The following is a 6,406-nucleotide window of genomic DNA, read 5'->3' as shown; positions in this document are numbered from 1 at the left end:
ATCTGATGGACTTCGGATGTAAGCAACCACTCACAGATATGTATTTTAATAAAGTTGTGGCCAAAATTATGCCAATAACCTTAAACAAAAATTTATGTGTGAGTTGTGAGTTATTTGAGGGGTGGCTTGGGGACCTTGACACGCAAAAGTTTATACCCAGAACAAACTTTGCTGTTGTTGTTGCTGCTGCTGCTGTTGTTGTGACTCAGCCTGAAAGCTGCAAGTGAGAATATGAAATGAAAACTCTGTAGAACCATATCACTTTAATTGTGAAGCTGATAAGTTAGATTTATTGGGTGGGGTGGGGGACAGTGGCATGAAAGAACCCATACATTAAGCAACTTCAGAAAGGGAAAGAATACACCGCAGTGTAAATGAGCAAAAGATTAATGACTGGTTAAAGGTACACCGGGGAAAACAGAGCTTCTTGGGAAACGGGCAGCATCGTAACTGTTTCAGGCCTGAAGAATGTCCAGAGATCCATCAATGGGTGGCAAGCTTCTATTATTCAGGGTCGCCTGGATAGAAAGGAAGCAAAAAGCAAAAAATCTAAGAGAGAGAGCATCAAAACAGAAAGGAACATTGGGTAGTGAGGTGAAGGCGGAGTGGCAGAGATGTTGAGAGATCCTTGATCCAGTCAAATTGGACTTGTCTGGAAGGGGAGTCTCTGCATTTCTGACACCTGGGCCCATATACTCATCAGCCGTTACTCCAATATGTGCACTTCACATACCATCTCCCCCTTCCTCTGGGGATCATGTTCCCATTCAAAAAAAGGGACAAGCTCATCCTTCTCTCAGTAAGAAAGCTGTCAGCACAACATTTCAGGCAATGGACCAAGAAGGGTGGAACCAGGGAGCCCTCCAGATACATGGGTGGGGGTGCTGTTGTGGAGTACTGTACTGCCACATGTCATAATAATAAAAATAATAAAAATAATAAAAATAATAAAAATAATAAAAATAATAAAAATAATAAAAATAATAAAAATAATACCCTGCCCGTCTGGCTTAGTTTCCCCAGCCACTCTGCACGGCTTCTATCCGAATATTAAAAAGAATACAGAGTCAGACATTAAAAACTTCCCTAAACAGGGCCGCCTTCAGTTGTCTTTTGAAAGTAAAATAGTTGTTTATTGCCTTGACATCTGCTGGGAGGGCATTCCACAGGGCAGGCACCACTACCGAGAAGGCCCTCTGCCTGGTTCCCTGTAGCTTTGCTTCTCGCAGCGAGGGAACCGCCAGAAGGCCCTCGGAGCTGGACCTCAGTGTCCGGGCTGGATGATGGGGGTGGAGATGCTCCTTCAGGTATAAAGGACTGAGGCCATTTAGGGCTTTAAAGGTCAGCACCAACACTTTGAGTTGTGCTCAGAAACATACTGGGAGTCATGAACTGGCAGGGCACCAGGGAAGGGGAAAGGGATCCCGGCAAGGGATGTAGCTATGATTGGTATACACTGGGACAAGTTGAAGATGGGGAAGGGGAGGTTGGGGGCGGGAGGCACTCAAGGGACTTCAGAAGATGCTGAAAGGGCAGCCACCAGGGAAAGTCGACACATCATCAGAACCAAAGGTGGCCCCATGTGATGGCCTGAGATTTGGACTCGGATGCTGAACCTGAGGGATCCCAGCCTGCACAGGATTCCCCGCCTCCAGAACCAGCTGAGCCAGGGCTGGGGCATGAGCCTGAAGGGTCCTCACCTGTGCTGAATCCTCAGGTGCAGGCACCAGCTGAGTCTGCTCTGGTTCCTGAGGTGATGGAGGACCCATTGCTGGCAAATGCTCCACTCTCAGCCCCGTCAGAGGAAGCTGAGGTTGCCTCTGGGTCCAGTAACCCTCGAGCCTCTCCAGAGCTGCAGAGGCTCAGGGCAGAGAGGTGGAGGGAACTAAGTTCCCGCAGGAGGAGTGCTCGCCTCCAGGCCAGGAGAGGCGAGTCACCTGAGGATTGGGACCACCCTATGCCTCGGGGCAGATAAAAGCTGGCCAGCCCCAGTCCCAAGTTGAGGGAGCAACATTGTTGGTTGCTAGTTCCTGCCTGAACCCTGTCCTGCTTTCCTGCCTGAGCTCCAGACCCGCCCTGGCTCCCTGCTTGCATGCCTGTTCCTGACTTCACCTGACTCCCTGCCCTGCACCCAGCTTCAGCTGCTACGGACTGCCTCCACGTTGTACCTTTGACCACAAACCGGACTTGGACCTCGTCTTTTGGGTAACCCATGGGACCAGCACACCCCATCTGCGTGAACACGGTGGGCTCTGAGGCATTGGGAACACTTTCAGAGGTAGGTGCGAGAACACAGCCCAGTTGACTGGTTGACCAGAACATGGGACTCCTTGGGTTTGAGAGAAGGTGTGTTTGAGAGAACACTCATTCAAGCCAGTAGCGCTTCAGATTTACTCCAGTCACCTAGCCCAGTTGGGGCAGATCCAGTTGTTGAGCCCAGTTGCTGGCATCAGCTCAAAGGCGTACTGACAGGGGGTGTACATGGACCATTGAGGGAGGGAGGGGACACTTGCCTAGCTAGCCAGATCAGCCGAATCAACCCTGGTGATCAATGGGGCAATGGATGTTGCAGCCAGATGCTCCTCACCTCCAAATATATAAAATCATAACTACCTAATACTTATTGCAGTGGTGTTTGCTGCTGCTGAAATAACTAACTAACTATGGCATTATGTTCCCTACATTGCTGATTTATATTATTACATGTGAGGACCCTTTTTATAATATATATGGGGGCTGTTCTTTTTAGATGTAGGGCTGTAGCCAGCTAAGTTCTACTCAGTGTAGACCTGTTGGAAATAATGTATCTAAGATAGACATGCCCCCCCATGCCTAGGAGTGAAACCTAGGAATGAGTAAAAGAAAGAGGTATTTAAAAGCAGATCAGTCTGCTTTGGGACCTCCACTGGCCTGTGATTTTGGGACTGATCCCAGGATCCCAACCTTGGCTCTTCTGTAGAGGTGGGAACCTGACCTTATGGTTTGACTTTGAACCTTTCTTATTACAGTGGACCTGAACCTTTATTTGAACACCTCACTGTCTAGCATTGCCGTTGGGACTGAGGGCACTATGAGGACTTACGCATTGTTATGCCAGGGTTGAGCAAGTCGAGCATAAAGTTTACAGAATACACGTCATGTGGAGAGACATAGGCTATGTGTATGGGGACATTGAGCTCCGCTGAAAAGGAGGCCATGAACCTGAAATAATGTGGGGTAGAAAACATTATGTTAAAATTTAAGCAGGCAAATGCTGGTGTCTATAAATGCCCTCTTTAAATTATGATCTTAATTGTACAGTTAAAGGCATTGTGGGGAAATACTTTTGAAAGCATTAAAATTGGATAGATTAAATTATAATATACAGCTGCCAGAACTTTCACTTTTGTATAGATACCCCATTTTCACTTGCATTCTGCAACGTCGAGAAGAGAGGCCATTGCAAACATTTAAGGGGAGGGGGGAAACAGAAGTGGGGATCTCATTGGGGCTCCATCCATCATCTTCCCACATGCTCCCCGCCCCCCCCCCACAGGGAGAATGGGGACTTCGTTCCTCACCCACAGGTAGTACAACAAGGCAAGGATACAAGGTACTGAGTATGTACTGAGTTGAATAGGATCCAAAAGGCAACAGTCTGATTGGTCCTAGAACAATAGGATTCAGAATGCAGCAGTCTGATTGGTCCACAGGAGCCACCCAATCCAGCTGCAGGTGGAAGGGAATCCACAACCTGATTAGCCTACAGGAGAATCCCAGAATTAGCCAATTACGTGGGGCCCATTGTGTAAATAATGTATATAAGGCAGACGTTCTGGGGGAACTTCCATTCCTCCTCACCACTACGAGCTGAATAAAGAGCATGAAATCCACTCTCGACTCCGAGTATATTTCACAAAGGATGTGTGAACTACCTTTCATGAGCTGGACAGAGGGGGAAACAATGAGGCAGCGACCCTAGGTGCGCAATTTTGAGGGGGCGCAACCATGCAGGTGGGCAAGGGGTGAGTGAGAGACCTTTGCAGTGAGACCAGCAGGGATGTTTGAAGAGTCTCATTCCAATTTCTATCTGAGACATAGATCTAGGAAAGCCAACACAAAGTGTGAGAATATGAAGGTACATGGGTTGACCTGATGGGTTTCCTGGGGCCATTTTTTTATTTTTTATTTGCCTCAGGTGACAGGCACCTTCCTCACCGCCCATTTTTACTTTTGCTTGCAATAAAATAAAGGCATGCAATCACAGTAAAAAGTGGCATTCGTGGTGACGTGTGTCACCTGTCAGATCACTGCAGCTCAGTCGTTCTGGCATTGGTGGTGGTGGCAAGCGTTGTGGTTCAACACTGAGCTACTTATTATTTGAACAAGAAATATTTACCTTTGGGGGGGGAGGGTAGGCCTCTGTAATCAACTTTAAAATCTAATTTCTTTGGTTTTGGACAAAATCTGTGAATCACACATCTCCATCTTGACTGTGAAAATGCCTAAGGTAAAGGGTAAAGGGACCCCTGACCATTAGGTCCAGTCACAGACGACTCTGGAGTTGCGGCGCTCATCTTGCTTTATTGGCCGAGGGAGCCGGCATACAGCTTCCGGGTCATGTGGCCAGCAGGACTAAGCCACTTCTGGTGAAGCAGAGCAGCGCACGGAAACGCCGTTTACCTTCCTGCCGGAGCGGTACCTATTTATCTACAATGGTACCTTGGGTTACAGGTGCTTCAGGTTACAGGCGCTTTAGGATACAGACTCCGCTAACCCAGAAATAGTACCTCAGGTCAAGAACTTTGCTTCAGGATGTGAACAGAAATTGCGCAGCGGTGGCAGCAGGAGACCCCATTAGCTAAAGTGGTACCTCAGGTTAAGAACAGTTTCAGGTTAATAACGGATCTCCAGAACGAATTAAGTTCTTAACCCGAAGTACCACTGTACTTGCACTTTGACATGCTTTCAAACTGCGAGGTTGGCAGGAGCAGGGACCGAGCAACGGGAGCTCACCCCGTCACGGGGATTCGAACCCCCAACTTTCTGATCAGCAAGCCCTAGGCTCTGTGGTTTAGACCACAATGCCACCTGCCTCCCTCGTGAAAATGTCTATTTCAGCTAATTACCCACAGAAACTCAAGATGCTAACAGTCTCAAGCAGCCCAACAGTCCCAACTTAAACACAAGTCCAAACTATTAACATTTGAAAGCAAAAGCACGACAACACATTCCAAAGAGAGACATTCTTCCCCCAAGAGATTCAGTTAAAAAGGGTTCATACCACCAGCAGCCGAAGAAGCCGAATATGCGAAGCTGGAGACAAAGGCTGCCGACAGACGCTGTTGGAACAGAGCTGTGTATGATATCCTTTTATAGTCTTTCATTCACAAGGTCAGAGTCCTGAGGCAGCCCTAAAGATCCAGTTGGTATATGCAGTCCCTGGATATTTACAACCCTGTTTTTGACCATTAGCCATGTGGGAGTTCCCTCAACCACATGCCAAAGTGATACCTTTCATCTGATGTTATGCCGCCTCATTCGGAAAGACTTTGTTCTTGTTAATTGCTGTGTGAAATGATTTTCACATACACCCCGCCCCCAGATGAGTCCTTTGGAGGCTTAATTTAAAAATAATGAGCCAATGATGGCTACAATCCTTACACAGAGAAATGTCTGGCGGCTGCCAAAATGGGCAGCTACCTGTTGCACTTTACTGTACTGTTTGTACTTTCTCGGGGCCTCCTGAAAGGCATCGACACCACTGCCAATAGCTCTTGGAGGCGGAAGGATGTTTTAGTCATGTGCAGTTATGCTAGGCTTGAGATGGACGCAGCATTTTGGAAGTTCTCTCAGTTCCTGCTAATTCATTTGTGGTGGTGTTCGCAGGGGTCAGCAACCTAAGGCCTATGGGCCACAAGCGGCCCACAGGGGTCGTTTAGCCAGCCCATGAGCTGCCCCCAAACTGAAACGGCCACTCGGCGAGTCCCTGCGCGCTACGCTAAAGCAGTGCAGTTCGGTTTGGTGTGGCGCGGCGCGGCGTGGGTACTTGCTTCTGCGGTGCCGGATATGGCATCTGTGTAAATGCCAGAAATCGTGTCTGTACAGACACCGGAAATCGTGGGTGCCTTCAGATGTCTTCTAAAAGTCTGATAGTTGTTTATTTCCTTGACATCTGATAGGAGGGCGTTCCACAGGGTGGGCACCACCACCGAGAAGGCCCTCTGCCTGGTTCCCTGTAATTTTGCTTCTCGCAGGGAGGGAACTGCCAGAGCTGGACCTAAGTGTCCGGACTTAACAATGAGGGTGGAGATGCTCCTTCAGGTATACTGGACAGAGGCCATTTAGGGCTTTAAAGGTCAGCACCTACACTTTGAATTGTTATTGGAAACATACTGGGAGCCAATGTAGGTCTTTTAGGACCGGT

The 6,406-nt window shown here is 48.2% G+C and overlaps 1 long non-coding RNA gene across 1 annotated transcript; it reads right to left on the bottom strand.

The window, feature by feature from the left end:
• Positions 1-258: 258 nt before the first annotated feature.
• LOC310751985 lies at positions 259-5,449 on the bottom strand. Its single transcript, XR_014542757.1, has 3 exons — positions 5,264-5,449; positions 3,083-3,201; positions 259-518 (listed from the first exon to the last, which is right to left on the bottom strand). It is a non-coding gene; the product is annotated as an uncharacterized lncRNA (long non-coding RNA).
• Between the last annotated feature and the right edge of the window lie 957 nt (positions 5,450-6,406).

Source organism: Podarcis filfolensis, assembly GCF_964270895.1.
Source record: "Podarcis filfolensis genome assembly, chromosome: 16".
Lineage (NCBI taxonomy): Eukaryota > Metazoa > Chordata > Lepidosauria > Squamata > Lacertidae > Podarcis > Podarcis filfolensis.
The sequence above is the reverse complement of the archived record's forward strand: the minus strand, read 5'-3'. Positions and strand labels throughout refer to the sequence as shown.